Source organism: Polypterus senegalus, chromosome 11 (genome assembly GCF_016835505.1).
Source record: "Polypterus senegalus isolate Bchr_013 chromosome 11, ASM1683550v1, whole genome shotgun sequence".
Classification (NCBI taxonomy): Eukaryota; Metazoa; Chordata; class Cladistia; order Polypteriformes; family Polypteridae; genus Polypterus; species Polypterus senegalus.
The window spans coordinates 112,959,651-112,982,947 of NC_053164.1; the positions used below are offsets into that span (position 1 = coordinate 112,959,651).

Consider the following 23,297-nt stretch of genomic DNA (forward strand, 5'->3'; position numbering starts at 1 on the left):
AACTAAATCCATGGCCTTACTTCCTTATGCTTTGCTCCAGATAACGGAATGCTGTCCTGAGGGTTGGCATGCAGTGTGTGTGAATGTATGCACAAGAGCCTGCTGTAGCAGGATCACAAGCTTTGATGTATTTCCATTTTTTTCTTTACTAAGTGTAATTTTATATGAATACATTTTAGTTCATAATAAAAATTTGAAATTAAAGGCACCTGTGATGGGTTACCCTGCGGGAAGAAGGTGGCTCTAGGGAGCAGTGTGACACAGGGAGGGGATAGGACACAATAAAGGATAAAACAATATCTGAGGCACAATTATTAACATTTCTTCTGATTTTCCAATTGAAGCACAGGCAAGTGAAGTGGTCACAAATTGTCAGTAGGATTTGAACCCACAACCTCAAGGTTTGAAGTCCTAGGTCCAAATCCTTAACCATTACACCACACTGCCTGCTAGTGTGAGAAGAAGAACACTGCTGGAGCAGTAAATCATTGCAATGCACTGAATGCACAGGATAGGTGGGCCGTGGGCACAAGTGCAGGACACAATAACAGTTTATGCCCCCCCAGGAACTAGAAGGAAGATTATCCAGAAGTCAGGTGCCAGCAAGCAGAGCCCCCTCTGTACGATGAGAAAGTGACAAAAAGGATGGGCAGCTGGCCCTGGCTAATACAGAGCAGCCCATGTTTTAGTTGGAGTTGTGCAGTACTGGCAAGCGGCTGATAAGAACTCTACAGCCAAAGACGAGCCAGCATGTGTCTTGAGGCTGGAACGTGTTGCCCTTGTAAGAAACCATTGACCTTATATGAAGCCATTTTCTAATTCCCCTTACAAGGTAGTATGGAAACAGATGGTTCCCTGAAAGTTCAAAAAAGGCCTGAATACTTTTTTTTTAAAAAAAAGGCTAAGATCTAAGTGCACAGAAATAGTCAGACCAAAAATCTCAAAAAGGAAGACATAAACCACCAAATGAACAAAACTTATGTATTTAATTTATTGAAAGTTGAAGAAAATTACACTATTTACTAATACTGTGACAAAAAATATATTCTTAATAAATATGACTGGAATAAAACCTTGATGGCACGCAGTACATAGGCTTACACAATCCCAGAATGGGATGATTTTGGCTTTCTTTTATTTAATGTGAATGTCGCTATGATATAGGAGGAGACCCGAGAAAACCCAGGGGAGCATTGGGAGAACATGCAACTCCACACAAACAGTGAGCATAAAGGAGTTGAAATCCTCCATTAATCAGGTGTATAAAAGTACTATGTAACTAACAAAGTACACAATATTTGTGTGTGTGTTTTTTGTTTTTTTTTTTACCAACGGCTAACATTATTGGAAGACATTGGACTTCAAACCCTAAGGTTGTGAGTTCAAATCCCACCACTGAACTTGTGAGACCATGAGCTAGTCACTGCAGATGTTTGTGCTCCAATTGCAAAAATATAAGAAATTTAGCCAATTGTATCTCAAATATTGTAAGCTGAAGGGATAAAGGCATCAGTTAAATATATTACTAGGTCACAGAAGCTGCTTACTCTTGAACATGCTATAAACAGTAGTCCTTGAGTCAAACATTTCTGCATTAGATCAATTCCTGCGCTTAATCCTCTTTTCCTAGTGACTTCACTTTTGTTGATGCTCATTGCAAAACCCAGTTTTATAATAAAGTATATTCTTTTGAATTGAAACAGGTCATCAGTACGAATAATGTGAAATTTAAAAGTACAGTATATATTGTAATGAACTGTTGTAGTGAGGCAAAGGAAATTAACATAGTATAAAGATATTAGAGTTTGAGCAAATGGCCCGTGTATAATAAATCAAAACACTGAAAAACTGTAATGGGCTGAGAGCTGTTAACATCAAGTTGTTACCTTCCATTAAGGGGAGGAAGCTCCATCATTTCAGAGCAGGCCACAAATGTCTTGCTAACCTGATCCAGTATCCTGACCCCAGAGCATGCCACATATGTGTCTGCACCCAGCTTCCAGGTTCTCCAGAGCACAGAAACATTAATCCCTCATGTCTGCTCTCATGTTCCAGCCTTGGAGTACACCTACTTCAATGAGAATATTCCACCTGAGATTCCCACTGCACAATCATCCCTTTACCATCCATTTTCCACAGCCTTAATTCGAATTTTTCCTGGCAACAGCACAATCTGTGCTGCTCACTGGATTTTTGCTCTGTCTCACCTGGAGGTTTCCATCCCTGAAAGTTCCTGGACACCAATATTTTCATATTTAACATCCACCAGATTATCCCTGTCAACACCACCACCAACCCCACACTACTGCTGACCAGCATCTATTAATAGCATTTTATAATGCAACAGTAATATATAATGTAAACTACAGTAATCCCTCGCTATATCTCGCTTCGACTTTCGCGGCTTCACTCTATCGCGGATTTTAAATGTAAGCATATCTAAATATATATCACGGATTTTTCGCTGGTTCGCGGATTTCTCCGGACAATGGGTCTTTTAATTTAAAGTACATGCTTCCTCAGTTTGTTTGCCCAGTTGATTTCACACAAGGGACGCTATTGGCGGATGGTTTTAGAAGTTACCCAATCAGAGCATGTATTACATATTAACTAAAACTCCTCAATGATATACGATGTGCTTCCCCGAGCGGATTGTTTGCTTTTCTCGGTCTTTCTCTGACATTCTCTGCACCTGACGGAGGGGGTGTGAGCAGAGGGGCTGTTTGCCTAGAAGATATGGACGCTCCTCTAAGAAATGCCGTTTTATCGCGGTGGCCCAAAACCACGTATTGATTTTTTGATTGTTTGCTTTAATCTCGCGCGCTCTCTCTCTCTGACGTTCTCTGCGCCTGACGGAGGCTGTTTGCACAGAGGCTGTTTGTTTAGAAGATACAGAGGCTACTCTAAAAAATGCTGAAAGATTACCTTCACATTGCTCCCTTCTTTGCGGCTGCTTTATCGTGGTGCTCATACTTAAAAGCCCAACAGCACGTATTGATTTTTTGATTGTTTGTTTTTCTGTCACGCTCTCTCTATCTCTCTGACATTCTCTACTCCTGACGGTGCTCGTTTGAAGAGAAGATATGTTTGCATTCTTTTAATTGTGAGAAAGAACTGCCATCTCTGTCTTGTAATGGAGCACAGTTTAAACGTTTGACTAAAGTGTGTTATTTCATGTCTAGAGGGCTCTAATAATGTTAACAGGGTGGGAGAGTTTGTAAGGGCTTAAAATATATAAAAATAACTACACAAACATGGTTTCTACTTCACGGATTTTCACCTATCGCGGGGGGGTCTGGAACGCAACCCCTGCGATCGAGGAGGAATTACTGTACAATATAATGTAGTCAAGGAGCTTTTAAATTCAGCTGAGTGAAAAATGATGGCTGTCCGATTAACTGCGATTTTAGTTCCCTCTCCTTTCTCTTTCTCAGATCGCTTTTCGGAAGAAAGTCAGTTTCGTAGTTTTTATGAACAGTTTGAAAGTGCCTTTCCACATTTTCCTTCTTTGGCATAGCAATGATAGATTGACAGATCAGACAAATGCACTTCGATTGTGAAATTGTGAGAAAACAAAATCTTCTTCCAATTCCACATCCAGCCCATCGATATAAATTGGAAGGCAGCTAGATCACAGCCAGAGTTTTGAAGTAGCTTGCGCGTTTGATCGTGCATGCGGGATGATCAGTGTGTTAGAAGAAAAGAGATCTCAGACTGGCCGCCCTGTGTGTCAATCAAGTGGCAAAGGCCATAGGGAAAATATATGATAGACTAACGTTTAAAAAAAATTTTTTTTGAATGCAACGGGATCTACCTGCACTGCCTTTGCGACCTACCGGTCGATTGCGATCGACGCATTGGGCACCCCTGGTTTAGAGTTACCAGTTAAGCTAACACAAAGGCCTTTTAAACATGGAAGGAAGGCAGGAACCCACAGGGTTACAGGGAGAGCAAGTATGTCTCACACAGACAGGAAGGGATTTAAACTCTGTTTCTTGTTATTCTCTCCCAAAATTTAACTTATGACCAAAACCATTGACAGGCGCAATCAAAAAGGTGTGATAGCAGCTGTAACATCAGCTACATTGCCTGCTTGATTTCTCTTGTAGCACTGTATTCAGCGCATGTGTCGTGTTTGCCACAGTTTGAGTCTCTAGCAAGGAGTTGGTTCTAATAAATTTCCACTCTGGGGTGATGAAGTGCATAATCAGTGACAAATAGGGCATCATGTTTTAACGTTATTTTATATTACAGTATATTAACAGCTAAGTGAAATGACAAAATCATAATACGCTCTGCCATACATATTTGCTCAGAAACTTTTATTTGTTTTTCACGGGGTAGAAGATTTTAAACTTGAGAAAGGGAATAAAAATATTCCAAAACACTTGTGTCTTGGTTTTTTTTATTTTTTGCCATTGCTCTTGTTGTTTGATAATATGTTGATGTCACATCTTAATTCAGTCCTGGGCTTATCTTATTTTATTGTTTATATAACTTTTTTGAATCCCATTTTAATTGTCATAAAGCATAACATCACTTTAAACATTCATGTATTGTATTAACTTTATCAAACTATGTGCACAGCCCCACTATTACATTTTCATTTAAAAACTGTGTTTTAGTAATAATAATAATGCATTTTATTTATATAGTACCTTTCCCATGCTCAAGGCACTTCACAGAATTTAAGAAAGAACAGCAGGGTATACAGTATATAGCATTGTACAAACCAGATAAATAAAGAAGAGTAAGACAGTAAATTCAGAGAAAAGCCTAACAGACAACAGAATTGATGGTCTAGCACACACACATACAGGTTACATGAGCATCTTGACAGAGAGGTAAACTGAGAGAAGGGTAATAAAGTCAAGTAGAGCTAAAAGCCTTCCTGAACAGATGAGTTTTGAGTTGTTTTTTAAAAGAATTCATGGAGTCAGCTGATCTGATTAATTTCGGTAGGCCATTCCAGAGTCTGGGTGCTATACAGCTGAAGGCCATGTCACCCATGGAGTGTAGATTATTGTGGGGAAAAACAAGATTGCCAGTATCAGAGCACCTTAGTGGGTGGACAGGCACATAGTGATGGAGAAGGTCACTGATTCAGTTTGGCGCGAGGTTATTTAAGGCTTTGTAGGTTATTAGTTGGATTTTATATTCGATTCTGTAAGACATTAGGAGCTAATTAAGGCGGAGCAGGATGGGTGTGATGTGCTCACTGCTGCTGGTTCGAGTAAGGACTCTTGTAGCAGAGTTTTGAATAAGCTGGAGCTGTGATATAAGACTAGAAGGGGCACCTGCCAGCAGTGAGTTACAATAATCGATGCAGGATGTGATAAAAGTATGGACAAGTTTCTCAGCATAAGAACAAGAGCAGAAGGAGCGAACACGGGATATGTTATGGAGGTGAAAGTAAGAAAGTTTCTTAATGTGATTTATGTGGATGGAGTAAGAAAGGGAGGAATCAAAAATGACACCAAGATTATTTGCAGTAGAGGCAGGGCTGATGAGATCACTGCCAAGATGGACTGCGAAGGAGCTCATTTCATTAAGTTGCATTTTAGTCCCAATTTGCAGGAATTCAGTTTTGTTGCAATAAACAATATTAGATATGTCCACACTCGCTTTTTCATATTGTTTATGAATGTTATCTCCATCCACATGTACACATCGGTGGAAACTTCCTTGAAGGGATGGTAATGCCACAGGATTTATCAGAAAATTGTAGCACCCTGTAATTTGTGTGCCCTTGGTTATGTATGCAGCATTCAAACTGCAAACACAATTTAGATGCTTACAGGCAAGCAACAAAATAAGTGTCCTGAAAAGTAACTCTTGCATGTCCACTATTTTGGAATATGGCTACATAATAATTACAAAGAAATTAGAATGGGTTTTTGAAAATCCACACTACAACACTGAGGCTGCATTTTCAGAAGTCTATGGCTCTGGAAAGCACTCTCAGAAGTCTACATTCTTGGGCATTGAAAATGCCAGGGTAGTGTGTGTACGAAATATGAAAACAGAGATTAATGTTTCTGTTTTAAAACAAAAACGTATTACTGTGAAATGGCCTTGTGGCTCAGGGTGGAAAAGTCTGTTGTGCCCTTATCAGTTTAAACTGTGCACTGCTAAAATAACCTGAATAAATATGCAATAGATGACAAGACTAACCCATTTCCCTGGCATGGATGTTGTCAGAATGCACATGTGCACGTTGACTTTTTATTTCTGAATCTGAAAACTTGCCTGTATATACAGTATAGTTCATACACATTGTGATCACATGCTGTCCTTCCACCCAAAGTAATGACAAGGAGGCCAAGTAACAAAGTAGGCTGTGTTTGTTACTGTAAAAATATGAAGAGGAAGTTGTATACAAAAGGAAGCAGATAAATTACAAACCACACAAACAAATTAAAGAAAAAAAACCCATAGCCACTCTGCACTACACAATGAGGTAGTTTAGTTCATTCATGACTTTATTAGCATGGCATAGCATATTGTGAGGTTTCTGAACACTTTTGGCATCCCCACCCAATGGGAACGACACACTGAAGTGCGTCCCAAAGCGCGATTGCCACATCTGTGTAAGATTGTCAGTTGCCGGGGCAGGGCAATAGCAGGCTCACAGCGGTGCAGTGAGGTGCCACAGAGGCAAATCCTAAAAGTTCAGGGTCACGCTATAAGTCCCTCTCTTGCACCCCAAAACACAAGACAACACAAGAATTTAGCAGAACCAGCTTTATTCAGCTTGAAACTGGAACAGCTCGGTTATTTATTGTAGCGTGATCTGCCACTCTGCTATACACAAACACAGCAGTCAGGCAGGGTTGTGGCCAGGTCCAAGGTATACTGTGCCCTGCATTTACAATGTACTTTGTATTACCCATCGAGTTTGCTTTGGCAGAGAGACGCAGCAGAGCTGTGAGCCAGCTGTTGCCCCGACAACAGATATACAGTCTTCCACAGACGTGGTGATCACACTTCAGGACGCTCTTTGGCATGTCGTCTAGTTGGGGAAGGTCCCAAGAGAGTTTAGAAACATCACATTTTCTTGAATAAGTGCCGCGTTAATAGGAATGTTTCTTGAACAAGCATCACTGAACCACATAAAAACTGCTTTTTCGACTTCTTCAAATGTAGCAGTTCGCATACGTTTGCAACTCGAGATTTCTCTTCTTTTTTTGCTCTGTCTTTAAAGAAAGTTGACAGTGTCGATGGCGAAATTCTGAATTCACTAGTAACATCTTTTTTCTTTTTGCCGCAATCGAATTGCAAATTTAAATACAAAAATGTAAAGTTTTTTTTTTCTAATATGGACTGTTATTGTTTTTTCGTGTGTGCCATTTCTATAGGAGGGTGACAAAGAATTTAATTCCAATGGATGTTTTTCAAATGTTGACGAGCGATAAGTAAAAGGTATCACTGAAAACCACTGAAAAGAAAAACAGCAAAAAAAAAAAAAAACAGTACAAGGTGTCGCAAAAACGACTATAAGACATTGAGAAGGTTTGGGGCAGCGACCCGTAGAGTTGTTCCCAGCTGCAAAACTGATTCAAAAACAAAGGACATGTTCATTCAGCTGAGTCCAAAACAGAACTGATTCTCTTGAGACAAGATGGCAGCTTTAAAGGGCAGTGGCGGAAGTGATGTCATCAATACCAAAACCGGAAGTGACGTTATTGGCTGCCCCAGAGCAGGGCAGGATTTCCCTAGAATGGTCTGCAAAAGGTCAAGAGGGAAAATTAGTGCACTTCGCCACCCCCTGGTCTGGCATGGAATTACATGTATTCAAGCCCTTTGGTTGTCCCCTAAACACACGTGTGTGACAAAGGAAAGTTCGAAAAAAACATTTTTTTTACCATGTTTCTGTTTGGGGGTCGTTGTGCACAAGTGAGCAGCGGACACAGAACTACCTGCTCTGTGGATGATTCGTTCAGGCATTTCAAGGTCTTTTGGGCACTTCGTTGTAATGAAAGTATCTGCTGAATTTATTTCGTAGTAACGTGATTTCTATAGACTCGTGTCATATGGAGAAACTGTCGGGACCATAAAAATACTTTGTTGTAATGAAAATTTCATTATAAAGATATTCGTTGTAACGGAATTTTACCTGTATTCTTTTTTCATCATGGCACCAGGCAGTGGCAATGTGTTTAATGTTGTCTACACACCATTGTACACTGATACACGTACCAGTATTACTACTGTTGCAACCACTCAACTTACTACAGCATTGCCATGAAGTACCCCACTTCTTACCCTGTCTGTTATCTGGAGACGGAAGGGGAGAATTATTAATTTACATTTTCTCCCCAGAAATCCTGCAGTTGGGCCCCGGAAGTGACAGGTTTGTGCGTGACAGTATATAGAATATGCAGTAATTCCCATTCTTCTAGCAGTTATAGTCTGTTTGGCATAATTAGCATTAACATTTGCAATGCACAAGCTATTGGGAGGTATTTTGTAATGCAGTTCATTTAAAAAAAATGGCACACTAAAGAGATTAGCACTGCTGTTGAGAATCCTATAACAAACACATTAGGTCTGAGGCAACAGACATACTGACTGTATCACTTAATAAAGCAAAATTTAAATGGAAAAAATCTAGGAAATAAAAAAAGAGTACTAGTCACATTCTAGTCCATTAAATATTCTGGTGATCTGCCACCATTACTGTTGCAAAATGAGAGCAGGAACAAATTATGTAAATAAAATCATCTACCAGAAGAGCCTCCCAGGACCCAAGTTTGAGAACACTGCAGATTTTCATATCTTGTTTTTAGTTATCTCAAATTTTCATTTTTTTAAGAAGGTCACTTCTTGTGAAATTGGGGGGGGGTTGCTGTATAATACATATAGAGAAAGTTGCAATGCACAGTTTGTGAACCCGTTTTAAATCCTGGATAGGCTGCATTCTCTGTGGTGTTTGCCTGTTTTATTTTAAAGTGTCAGTGTCATGGTGCTGAGTAGGTGATGTGTTGTGGCTGTTAGTGTGTGTGTGCCTTTGGGTCTAGCCTTCATCATTTAGTTAGTTAAGTTAGAAAAATGAATAGATGGGTAAATAGCTAGATAAAACATATTCCACCTATTGTAAAAGGTTTTGTTCTTGTGCTGTAAAATGAAACTCTGAACCTGAGAAATCGGCTTTATTTTCTGTTTCACTTGTCTCTGGCCACGGCTGTAAATAGGGAGAATAATCCCTTCTTGCCTTAAGCAGGCTGTTTACACTGGCCATTCCTATTGTAAAGCTGAGCCTCTTCTGAAAGTCTAAACTATGGATAGGAATATTAAACAGATCTGCCTTTGCTGGCTTTTAAAGGCCTGGGTCCAACCAGGTAACCTAATGGTTTCCTTTATTTAAATCTCTTAGAGGATTAAGTGACTCCCATTCCAGTTAGAGGAGTTATTTTTCCAGTGATTATGTTAAGGTCTTAAAATAAATCTTAATGAACCAACTTGCTATTTGACTTTTTTTTCCTTACCAATAAAACATTGCTGGGTAAGACTGAGGAATTAAGTGCACATGACACTTGGAAAAAGTTACGAATGTGACCACTAAGATTTTTTCCTGTTCACGTTTTCCTGCATGTATGAAAATAATGTGGCTTTAAAAAGACATAATGGCATTTTCTGAAGTTACCAGCTGCTGCTGATTGTACAGATGTTTTTAAACTAAATACAAGTAATAATATCAAATGAATGTTTAGCTGGTTGTCCATTCAGTTGATAGTTACATTGTACCCAGATTACAAATATGTGTGTAGCTACTGTATGTTTTCATATGCCTTTTGCTCAGCTTTATTTAGTTAATAATACTAGTACTCCTTAATGGTAGGGACCCCACTCTGTTGTCTGGCCAGGAGGTCTTGATAACGGAAGGAATGATAATACCTCCTTTCTGTGGAAGGACATTACAGCGGCTACAGCAAAGCTGATGTCCTATCAGTGACACACAGAATGACTTGGGAAGAGGGAAGGACATAACAGAGGGTGACTGCCTGCCATGGGCAGAGCATCCCTCTGTACACTGGGAGGCAGCATCCCATCTTACAGGCCCCACTGTGGATGACTGTAGGGCAGCATGGGAGTTGTGGTCCCATGGGACTGCCAGGGGGCGCTATCATATAGTAATGATACATGGACCACTGTAGTCCTGCCTGACCCTGAATTGCTTCCTGAAGGTATTTGAATGACTGGAAGTACTCCTGGGTCCAGAGTTAAAAGAGAGCCCTCCACTTGTTGGAGTTGGGAGGAAGGAAACAACATTAACCTGGTAGAGCAAACAAGAGAATAGACAAGGAAGAATGGATTGTATTGTCATGACTGGGGAAACAAGACCTGTGGAAAGATGCTTTACTTAATAAAAATATCTTCACTTGAAACTACACTGTCTGTATGTAGTTGTGTCTGGAATTTTGGGGCTTGATGATGTCCCTTACATGCCACAACAACATTAATTAAGCCTGAATCCAGGTTTTAGAGGTCTAGAGTATTCCCCATGCCCATTAGAGGTCTAGAGTATGCCCCATGCCCATTTTTATGTAGTGGCACATAAAAATTTGTTACATTATCTTTATTGAACTTAAAACTATTATTTCTGGCTACAACAGGTAAAATGTCAATTAAATATTTTGGCCAAAATTGGCACTTGTGGAACAATGTCAGGAAATGTTATGAATTATCTAATGTGGCAGCAGACTGGAAATGGGTCTTAAAGTAGCTGTAAAAACACTTTCTAAAGGCCATTATATTCAGCTCACGGTCTTGGAGTGTGGAAGCCTATCCTGGCAATTCTGATCACATGGCAGGCAAGAAACAGCTCTGAACAGGGCACCAGTCCATCACAGGGCTCACGCACACACTGCACGTTTAGGTCACAATTTGAGCTAACATGAACATCTGCAGGGATGTGAGAGGAAAACAGTAGAAACCCACACAGATACAGTGAGAAAGTGCAGACTCCACACAGACAATCATTGGGATTCTGAACCTGTGAAGTAGAGGAGCTAACTAACCACTGCACTACTATACTTCCCAAATAGGGGCTTACAGAATATTTTGTCAGGCAACACAATTTAATAAATTAGATCTTTGGCCTTGTGTCTTATTAATTAATATACTTCATGTAAAGTTTTTGAAGTTGAAGATTTCTGAAGGAGAAGCATTTAGAAAACAGCTCATAGAAGATGGGAGGCAGTGTGAGTTGGCATTGAGATAAAAATTGAGAAAAATATATTTGATGATGAAAAGCATATGATTTGTGCATGAAAAATACACCCCAAATGGAGAAGGATTTTTCTTGTCCTTCTTCATACAGTTTCTCATAATTCAAAACATAAAAGTGTGCTATTTTCTGGTGTGATATTATTTGCTAACAGCTCACCTGCTCCTATCGAGTTGCTTCAGCTTCACTCAGTAATGTGCAGGTCATTGAGCCTGGCACTGATTTGTAAAGATCCAGTCAAGTTCCTAACATTCAAGCACAAGGGTTTGGTGGAATCTGGGAAAATATTTGTGCTGCCTTGCATAAAAAAAAAAAAAGCTTTGACTTTATAATTTTTTTTTATAGATGAATATCACTGGTTCTCAAGAAACCCCATGGCCGTCATTAAAATCAAGACATCGCTAATATATAGCTTTTCCTAATTACCTTTGATCTGCATAACTGCTAATAAAAGACAGCCAGAGGGGACTTCAGCACGCAGCTCTCGCAACGTGAGGGCTGCGTTTAAATGCAAAAACAGCTCAGGCAGACAGATAGTGTTGTACTGCACCTCTCTCTTGTGGGACGCCACTAATTAAATGCTTCACTCCAGCTGTTCCCGTTACTCGATGCCTCTGCCAGTAAGAGAAGTAGGAAGACGTCCCTGAAAGAAGCGGAAAATTCAGCGCACGTAGTTTAATGGTTTGGCATGGCAGGCCACGTGAGTCCAAAATGCATTTCAACAATTATTTGGAGATATCTTGAAAACCTCTTTGAGAACAGAGACCTCAAATTGGACAGGAAGTTATTTTAAAATGTCTTGAAATGCATTTGCGGTATCTGTAAGTTTATTTTTGATGTCTTGGATCTCATTTTATACATTTCAATTGAAATAAGTTCCTTGTTTATAATGCATTTTGGGTATACTGTATAATAAACATTTTTTTTTCATATGATAAACATTATGAGGCAATTTTAAAGGTATCACAGAATGAGAAGCAGAAAATTCTAATGCATCTGAATATCTCCAAATGAACTCTATTTCCAGATATTTCACTGCTGCTTCACAGTTCCCAAAAAAACTGTAATTTCCAGTCACTTTATTATACTCTTTTTCCACATTCTGCCTGTGACTGGTTGGGTTGTCTCCAATTTCATCCCACATCCCAAAGACACACACCCATTAACAACTGTGAGTTAGCATGAACACATACATGAAATGGACTGCCATTTTCTTTAGGATGGGTTTCAGATCCATCCCTCCCTTCTGAGCTGAGAAAGAGAGCTCACAACATGTATAGCTATGGTAACAAAACGGAATATCAAGATTCATGTAATAGACTTCCTCATAAGCTGGACTGAATTGCAAGTGTTTGGATGACATATATAACATAAAAACTCTCAGACCTGCTTGATACCATTCAGGGTTGCAGGGTACCAGAACCTGCCCTAACTGCATGGAGCCCAAGGTAAGAAATAGACCTGGATGGGACACCAATCCCTCAAAAGGCCCACTTGCTCACACGCCTACAGTTAAACTCATACAAGTGTGCATGTTTATTTCAGTACCTATATAGTCGGCCCTCCCTATCTATGGGTCCTGCATTCATGGATTCCACCAACTGCAGCACTAGGCTGAAACCACATGAATGAAATGATGCATAAGCATACCTTGCTGTAGCCTCTTTTCTCAATCACTCTCTAGCACTCATTGTTTGTTTATTGTTTGCTTCATGTTCTTGTGTGCATCCTTCATTTCTGCATTCTAAAAAGCATTTATGCTGTAAAAGCAATGCCTTAAAGGCCAAGAGGTAGTGTAAGGTGTTATCTCTCAACATAAAAATAAAAATCTTACATCTTTTGAAAAGTTGCATGTTGCTTGCTGAAGTGGGTCATAATGTCAGTAAGAATGACTCAAGCGTTCTCACATTAAAGTAGGTGCTGCCCCCTACTTTAAAATGATCTATGAGTTTGTGATAAAGTGCTTGCAAAGACTAAGAAAGCATTAAGCGTGTGGCTAGAGGACATACCACAGAGGAATATCCCTTTGAATGGTAAAATTATGTGTGAAGAAGCATTTCGCCTTTATGAGTACTAGAGCAAAAGGAAGGAGTTTAAGGCTACTAAAGGATGGCTGGCAAGCTATATTAAGCCCTACAGCCTCAAGAACTTAAAGATGAGAGAATTGGCATTGGCTGATGTATTAGGAATTACAAGTAATCTAGAGATGATTTAATGTATATGGGAGGATGTGCATAGGTTATCTGCAAATACTGCACCATTTTATATAAGGGACTTGAGTATTTGCAGATTTGGACATCTGCGGGGAGCCTGGAACCAACCCCCTATGGATATAGATAGAGCAGTGGTTCCCAAACTCGGTCCTGGGTACCCACTGTGGCGTCAGGTTTATGTTCCATCCAACTACTGTTTTTCATTGGACTCTTACCCTAATATAGTGAGTCATTATTTCACAGTTTCTGTGTTTTGAAGTCAATGTAGAAATTACAAACTAAGTTTGGTAGATTTTTATTAAAATTTAATAAGCAGTTATAAGAAGAAGTTGTAGTTATATGGGGAATATGTAGGTTTTTTTAATTTGTTAACAGTATTTTCAACCTAATTTTCATTCTGCTTTTCCAGGTGTTTTGGTTATTTAATCGATTATTTACTAATGAGCGAGTTTGACACTGCTGCCTTCATCATCCTGGGTGTCTGCTGTGCAGGTTGTTAATTGTCACTATTAGAGTTAAATGAAGGGAGCAGGCTACACAGGAAAAGGGGAAAATAATAGGACAACAACAAGAGAGTTAAGCATTTACAGTATAGCTTTAGGGAAAAAAAAAATATATTTCTAAATGTCTTATAAATGTAACGACCATACTGTTGTGCTTTTCTGAAAGCAGAATAACAAGAAGAGTAAAAAGACCAGCTAATTAAATGAGATCAGTTGTTATTGATTATTATCACCAATTGTGAATCTGGTTGGAACAAAAACCTGCAGCCACAGTCGGTACCCTGGATCGAGTCTGGGAACCACTGATATAGAGGGACATAATTTTTTCAGGAATAAGTTGTTACAACATGGAGTTTTCTCAGAGCCTCCTAAAACAAGCAGGGGAACAGGCAAGGCCAGCTCTAGGTTTTCTCCTCTGCTAGGCAAAGGTGAAAGTGTCACACCCAAACCACAGATTTTTGAAGGTAATTGCTTTACATCAATTCCATGGAAGAGCTGCCCTCGTTGAGTTTTGAGTGCAGTCTCACACAAATAAGAGTTTCACGTGTGACATTATACATGTATAGTAACTTTAATGATAGTTGACAAAATGCCACCCCCGATAGATTTTGCTGCCTTAGGCAACCACCAGTTTCGCCTTTATGGTAGAGAGAGCAGAAGAGAATCCTACCTGGTCTGTCGAGCAGATGCTCACCTGAACTCAGCACAGCCCCTAATACTATCTGCTGGCTTTTAAGGAGAGCAGGCCCCAAAATGGAGTGCTGGCAAAACAACTAGGAGTATACAAAAAAACAACAGAAACCCAAAAAAGAGGAGGGTTGACCATAAACCTTGGCTTGTGTAAAAAGAGGAAACAGAAAATCTTTAGAAAAATGCACCGATAAACTCAACAGAGTAAAAATAGACTCTGATCTTAGGCAAACAAGACAAGAATATGAAACCCAATAAACAGAGTCCTTAACACAAGGTAAGCATAATCAGAAAATCCACTGTATATACACACACACTATGGTGTCTGAACACCCTCCAGAATATCTTAAAAGAAAGAAAAACCTCTGCCCATGCAGTTACAGCCACAGAGCATTTCCTGACACACTTTTCTTGAATAATTCATTGACTGAAAGTACTCGGTGTTAGTGTGTCAGAGAGAAGATGTGCAGCATTGTTTGTCATGTGGATAAGTGGAGTGTAACTGAGGGAAATGAAGACAAACTCCAAGTAAAGAGGAAGGCTTGGAGGTGTGGAGGTGATAGGTGTTATGTTTTATAACGGGATGGTTTGATGAACAGGTGCATGAAGATGGGAGAGTAGGGGATAGAGTCAAGAAGGCTGCCAGAAAAACATCAAAATAATGGGCCACATCCCAAAGGATACAGGGAATTGTGGAAAGTCGGACAGCCGACAAACCTATGTAAAACCAGAAGATTACTGTTGATGTTAGTGATGAAACTGATGATCAGTTTCTGTTCTTCTTGAACCTCTATCCATTATTCCAGTTTTCAAAACCACCTATTTTGCTACAGAGTTGTGCTGAACCAGACTTATCCAGATGTTTTTTTTTTGCTTGGAAAAAGCCAAGATGCAATTCCATTATGTGGCGCCCAGCATTTTTTTAAAGACACCAACTGAACTAACATATAAGTTTTTGAGATCTGGAGGAAGGAAGAGCACCCAGAGAAGGTCCATGACAACTCAAGTTAATTTCCACACAGGCAGTGACAGGGATGTTCTTAAATATTAATGTGATTTTTTTTGTATTGTGATTTTTTTATCAGTTACTACTTTTAGATTTAGCCATGTCTGATTGTCAGGGGTTGTTAGAGGGGACAGTTTGAAGAAATGAGCTAGACAAGATTATCAAAACTCAAGCTAAAATTTGGTCTGTAAGTTACATCTTCTTAAACAGGACTTCCCACTTCATTCAATAAAAAACTTAAAATTAATCTGCTTTCATATGTTTTTACAATCAAAATAAAAAAAGCAAGTCTAGATTCATTCACACTCATGTATAAAAATGCATTTGCTTGGGTGTCGGAACACAACCCTGTTCATTTTCTTGCCCCACTAGGAGAAGCTTCAGCCTACCACCACCCTCCTCCTACCTTAGTCAAAGGAACAAATAAAATGAATGACCTAAACAAAAGTTGTTTTTAATTGGTCTATTACTTTACAAAATAAACTTCATAAAGTTTTTAACAGCACATTTTAGTGTGACTGCCCTTTACACCTTATTGAACGATATGAATCCACATCCTTGCCTCTCTCTTTATCTATTAGGCTACACTGCCGTTCAGATTCTCTGCTGTTGAACCACCAGAAGTTCATCTCTTCTCTCTTGAATGGGGGCTGTCCAGGTGGTGGGGAAGTTCAGGTTTGAACCCTAAATGTAAGACTAAGGAATGGTAAAGAAACCTGACTGCATGCCATCCCAAGAGCAAAAACATCAAATTTATTCCCTGTCTGAATTTTTGTGGCATCTCTTCTTAGCTGAACTGTAGGTTACTTTTTCTGTCTGCTATGAAGTAATGTGTCAGTCCAAATTCAAAACCAACTTTATCCAACTTTAGGGTTGCAGAAGGTCAGAACCTGTCATAGTAGATGACCCACCTCCTTCAGTGTAACCCACTGACTGCTGATTGAAGAGTACTGGCCAGTTCATTTATCTGCAGAAGATGTGTTGGAAGGGAGACCCAAGTGGTTAACAAATTGTGGAAGTGAACACTGCAATTGAATGCAGCTTCTCGTGTTTTCTCTAGTGGTTTGAAATGTCCTTCTGTTACAGGTTTTGTCCTTTCTAATAAAAGTGCAGTCTGGTTTGCTTTCAGGAGCTTAATACAGTATCCACTGAGGATCTTTTTCATAATTTTTTTTATGTTTTTTAAAAATAAAAATGAATTGCCACTTCTATGTGCAAAGCATTTGTTAATGTTACATTTATTTTTCGAATGGCTGAACTGGAGGACAATGCAGTATGATGCTGCTGCCCCCTAATGGCAAGTTGACAGGATGTTACATTAAATTACCAGACAACACTTGACTGCTACCCAAAAAGCTTTTTAATACATTGTGAAAAGAATTTGTAGTGAACGCAGATCTTAACCGAGAGTGGTGATGCAACACCAATGTGTGTCTTAAAGTGGGCATGTTTGATATAGAGCATAGTACAGCCTTTTGATCTAATTTTCCTTACCTTGACATGAGCTAATTTCAAACCTCACCATAAAGCTGTACTATAATAAGGTGTTGACAAGGCAAAAGGTATCACCTGACTGACACATTACCGGGAAAGACCCACATGGACTACAAGGAGAAACGGATAGAAAAGAGTACTGGAAATTGGGCAGAGCTTCAACATGCCAGAGGGTGGGAAGTGAATGTGACTGAAAAGATGTCACTGGGAGTCCACAGAACACCTTCAGGCCAGCAGGATGCTGTACATAAGGGAGAAAGAAGTGCTAACAATAATCTTTTGAAGTGATTCTGTGGTGGGCTTGGCAGTAAATTGCCAGAGCATAATTGATTGTAGCGTTTCTTTATAGTTTTTGCCATTATGGCACATATTTGATAGAATTTGATTAAGTGAATCTCAGACAAATAAAACATAGATCCTAAAATATAGTATTTATTCTCTTAGATCCCTTGAAGGAGTACAAATGATACTCCTTTGCCTGTAGTACATCTACTGTTTTCCCAGTAAGCCTGACACCTACTGTATGGCAGAGCACTATTTCTGGCTTTTCTTCAGCTTTAAGTACTATCCAGCGTCGCATACTCAATAATAAATGACATCACATGAATGTTAATAAATATTTTACACTGTAAATGCAACACTTTCTGTTTGTATCATTGCTAAGTAGGTGTTTTAAGACACATTCTGTCTAATACCTAAGGTCTTCAAGGTAGTTTTTAGTGTACTTGTTTACACTATATAACAGTGACCTAAGACAAAACAATGACCACTGTGCTGTTATTGAGGTTAAGGTGACATTTAGGTTATAGGATGTGCATCTGAGGAGGATGAAAGCCATTGAAGTGATTTAGCAAAGTCAAAATGAGATAAATCATGTTTGATTTCCTAAGAAATGTCTAGAAGCCCATATTTATTAAAAACAATGTTGTTCCCCATATAAATTTTCTCAATATCAGTAGTCCTCCTCTTCTCCTCATAACTTAATATTGGTCTGAAGTCGGATCCTTCCTTTACCACTTTCTTAGGTTGCACTGATACACCCACCACATGACAAACCACCTTAATTTCCCAAATTAGGGCCCAAGTGCAACCGTGCAATGGGTGCCTCAGGAATCACAAGAAAATCTGTGTTAAGCATTGCAGACTAATCCAAGACAAGTCTTGCCTCCAGACTGTAATTGCGCCTGCACTCTTGGGCTTATCTAGAGATGGACCGTCACTGCTGCCAGTCCTCCTTTTTTTGCTTCCCACTGAACATATGTTACCTTCACCCCATTCTCTACACACTACACAGATACTGTCACTTCTTTAGGATTAAAGTATTCTACCTAACGTTAGTCCTTTTTATACCTTTTACTTTTGAAACATGCAACTGGGCAGCACTTGTGTTCCATCCCCAGTTGGCACTTACATAGCACCAAATTTCTTAATGAAGCTCTGCATGTCAGTGGACTCCCCATCTTCTTTCTGCCTTGATCAAATTTAGGTATTAACACAATGGGAGGTGTCTTCAGTAATCTTCAACTGAGATCCGTTCTTAGGACATTCAAAGTGTTGTTTTCCTCCTCACTTCTTCCTCATCCACTTTGTATCTTTCTCATTCATTCTTGTCAAATAAAAGAATATTTGCTGCTTGATTTTCTGTACTGCTCAATTTCCTATGAGTCCCTGTCTTTGTATTCAACATGGCATGGCAACTTGTTCTAATTGTTCAATAACCTTATTGTACAATAATGTCCTAAAGAAGAGCACTTTGTCTCCCAGAAAACCCAATCAACAGCATACTTACTTTAATTTTTTCCACTTATATCTTTTCTCTAGTAAACATTTTGCAGTGAGTCTGTCCTCTGGCCCCTTTTTTAACTTCTGCACCCTAAATGTTCCCCGACTTTTCCTTCACATCCTGCATTTTGAGACTGTCCCTCTGCTACTCCCTATAAGTCTTTTATCTTAGACCAGTGGTCCCCAAATTTGATCCTGGAGGGCCGTGGTGGCAGCATGTGTTTTTTAATTAGTATTTCTCAGTCATTGACTTAGTCACTGCCATTTGTTTCCATATATTTTCATGGGGAACACACTAGTGCAAATGGGGACCTGTTAGATGGTGATCTGATAGTTCTTTTGTATTTAAAAAAGTGAAGGCAGCTGGTTAAGACCAAAAGAACGCAATAAGCATTTGGAATCTTAACAAGTGAGTTAATTAAAGTCAAGCACAAAAATGTTGCTTGAGCAGCAATAATTGGCTTATTGTTGAAAAAATGGGTTGGAGCAAAAATGTGCAACCATGGTGACCTTCCAGCACTAAACCTAAGGATCCACATCTTACGTTCTCTCATCAATAGCCTTGGTCAAAATTCCTCTCTTACCATTCACTTTTCTTCTCCTGGACATTGCCACTCTCATGCTGTCCGTTGCTCTGAAACCATTCCAGCCGAGGTTCATTTTCCCTGGTACTGCCACTGCCAAGCTGGCACTGGCCTCTTGCTGGAAATCCCGTCTTTCTTTCTCTGCTGACTCTTGAATGTCATATTTCTAAAATCTGTTTCTTGAGCTCTTGGTGTTGTAGATTAATGGATCATCTGGCCTCAACATTAGAAAATAGGTTTTGGTCACCAGCCTTATGAGTGGTTCAGTGATAACGGAAGTTTGGCTTCCTTGTTATTTCTTTTTCGACATTGCTGCAAACCACAGTTTGTCACAGGCTCCTTATAGTCATATCTATTTTTCTGTGTAATATTGTTGGGATGGGGATGGGAGCCATTGGGTGTGCTTTAATCTTTTAATTGCATATGTCCAGTTTCTTTATTGTTTTATTTCTTTTTTAATTTAATCTTTTCAATAAAAAATTGAATGAATAAAGAATGATCTTAGATCCCAAAATTAGAAAACTAATTATTGGAATATTATTTAATTAACCCATTTTATATTTACTTTGTTTACATTATATATTTACATGACTACACACTTCTTAAACTCTTCATTCCTAAGTTGAAAAGATTCAGCACCTTTAGTCTTTCCTGATCAGTCATAGCCGGTCCTTCAGCATGTTCGCTAGCTCTTCTGTGGACATCCTCTAGTGCTGTTATGTCATTTTTATAGTGCTGTATAAAGACCACAGCAGCATAGAGGCCTGCACATGTGCAACCCTTGACCCAAAAATTCCAATTGCCATTTTATGGTTTCACTGCCTAGTTAAGAATGAGATGAGTCTACCAGGACTCTCAGAGCTTCCACATTGCCATAACACATTGCTTTCTATAATAATGCTGTTACTCAGCCATTAGTGCATGACATTGCCATTTGTGCTCATCTCTGTGAATCCCTATCTGCAGTATAACTAGTTACAAGGAACCAAGCCATTAGAAGATTTTTGAGAGTCAGAGTCAAATAATGTACAGATTAGGTTATGTACCCACTGTAAATACTCAACAAAAGATTTATAAATTCATCCATCCACCCATCCATTATCCAACCCGCTATATCCAAACTACAGGGTCACGGGAATCTGCTGGAGCCAATCCCAGCCAACACAGGGCGCAAGGCAGGAAACAAACCCTGGGCAGGGCGCCAGCCCACTGCAGGGCACACACACATAAACCCACACACCAAGCACACACTAGGGACAATTTTGGATCGCCAGTGCACCTAATTCCATTATATCATAAACTGTTTTTTCTTATTCTGCGTAAAAAAACGTGAGGTATTATAAATTCAGGTGAGTGATTTTTTTTTTTTGGTCTGCATTCCGAAATACCTTGTTTTTTTTATTTATTTTATTAATTTTATTACAATCCATACATAGCAATCAAGTTTTTACAAAAAAAAAGAATTATGTTAAGAACAGATCAATCCCTACCCCTGAGAGAGAGAGCAAGCCAAACGGTGTAAGATTTAAGGTTTGTAAACATACCTAAGTTAATAAATTCTCTGTGCTTTATAAACTTATTTTAAAATATTATTGATTAGATCCTGCCATGTTTTGAAAAAAGTCTGTACGGATCCTCTAACTGAGTATTTGATTTTTTCCAGTTTCAAATAATATAACACATCGGTTTCCCACTGACTTAAAAGAGGAGAGTTTGGGTTCTTCCAGTTTATCAGAATAAGTCTGCGTGCCAAGAGTGTAGTGAATGCAATCACAATTTGTTTGTCCTTCTCCACTTTAAGCCCCTCTGGAAGAACCCCAAACACAGCTGTTAATGGGTTAGGAGGTATTGTGAGTCCAAGGCTGTCTGAGAGGTAATTGAAAATTTTTGTCCAGAATAATGTTAATTTGGTGCAGGCCCAGAACATGTGACCTAGTGAGGCTGGGGCTTGGTTGCAACGTTCGCAGGTTGGATCATGCCCTGGAAACATTTTGGAGAGTTTTAGTCGAGACAGATGTGCTCGATATATAATTTTGAGTTGTATAATTGTATGCTTAGCGCATATGGAGCTCGAGTGAATTCTCTGCATTGCTACTTTCCACTCCTTTTCTGATATATTAATTGAGAGATCTTTTTCCCAGTGTCCTCTTGGATCTTTGAAAGGAAGGGATTGAAAAATGATTTTATATATTGTAGAGATGGAGTCTAATTCCTTAAAATTGAGCAATATTTTTTCCGGCGTGGATGAGGGTGCAAGATGAGGAAAATCTGGAAGGTTCTGTTTAACAAAGTTCCTGATTTGAAGATAGTGAAAGAAATGTGTAGCTGGAATGTTCAATTTAGAATGTAATTGTTCATAGGATGCAAAGACGTTGTCTATATAAAGATCTCTAAGCAAGTTAATTCCAATTTTTTTCCAGATATTAAAAACTGTATATGTTTGTGAAGGTTGAAAGAGGTGGTTCTCTTGCAGGGGTGCCACAGATAGAAGCTTCTCCGTCTTAAAATACTTTCTACATTGGTTCCAGATTCTAAGTGAGTGGAGCACAATTGGGTTATTAGTGTATTGCCAATAACGTGTGTTTATTGGAGCGCAGAGCAAGGAATACAAAGAAGTACTGCAGGATTTTACTTCTATTGCGGTCCATGCCTGTGTATGTTCTTCTATTTGTGTCCAGGTTCTTATCGCCTGTATATTTGCCCAGTAATAAAACTGGAAGTTAGGTAGAGCCATGCCGGCTTCAGCCTTTTGTCTTTGTAGGGTCGCTCTTTTGATGCGTGGATGTTTTGAATTCAAAATAAATGAGGTTATTGTTGAATCTAATTGCTTAAAGAATGATTTATTAATGTATATTGGGATGTTTTGAAATAAAAAAAGGAGCTTAGGAAGAATATTCATCTTAACAGTGTTAATTCTTCCAGCTAGTGTGAGATGAAGGGTTGACCATCTATGCAAATCTTGTTTAATTTTTTTCCATGCAGACGACTAAATTTTGTTGATAAAGAGCTTTATGTTTACTTGTGATGTTTACCCCTAGGTATTTAAACTGTTCTGCAATGATAAAAGGTAGGGTGTCTAATCTAATATTATATGCTTGAAAATTCACTGGAAAGAGTACACTTTTATTCAGATTAATTCTGAGACCAGAGAGCTTTTGAAATTCTGTGAGAGCTGCTAAGACTGCAGGCACAGAATTTTCTGGGTCCGATATATACAGTACCATATCATCTGCATATAATGAGGTTTTCTGTTCCCGTCCTTCTCTGCCAATCCCCTTTATCTGATCAGTATTTCGACAATGTATTGCCAGTGTTTCAATGGCGATCGCAAACAGCAGCGGTGACAAGGGGCATCCTTGTCTTGTGCCACGTTCTAGTTTAAAGTAGTCTGAGCAAATGTTATTAATGCAAACTGAAGCTTCTGGGTTAGTATACAGTAATTTAATCCATGTACCATGTACAAATACCTTGGTTTTTAAACATTTTGATATTGATTTTTGGTTTTTGACTTGATGCTGGTTCGGATTGATTTTTTGGTTTACGTAATTGGTTAGGCTTTTTTAACAGGTTTCTTTTTCTGGTGCTTACTCTCTGAACACTGCCTTTCAGTTCTCTTTGGCAGTATATTGATCTTGCAAATTTATTTATATGTCTGATGTATATAATCTGACATGACTGTTACCTTTTAAATATTTTTGTTTAAACAAGATGTACAAACATCTTAAAAATATGAATTTTAATGGCAGCATACTCTATATTTTCATTTCATTGTGACAAATTAGGTAAAACATGAAA

The 23,297-nt window shown here is 38.9% G+C and overlaps 1 protein-coding gene across 1 annotated transcript in view; it reads left to right on the forward strand.

Moving 5' to 3' along the window:
• LOC120539439 (synapsin-3-like) overlaps nucleotides 1–23,297 on the forward strand; it is an 842,044-nt gene that overhangs the window by 796,043 nt on the left and 22,704 nt on the right. The window lies entirely within an intron of this gene.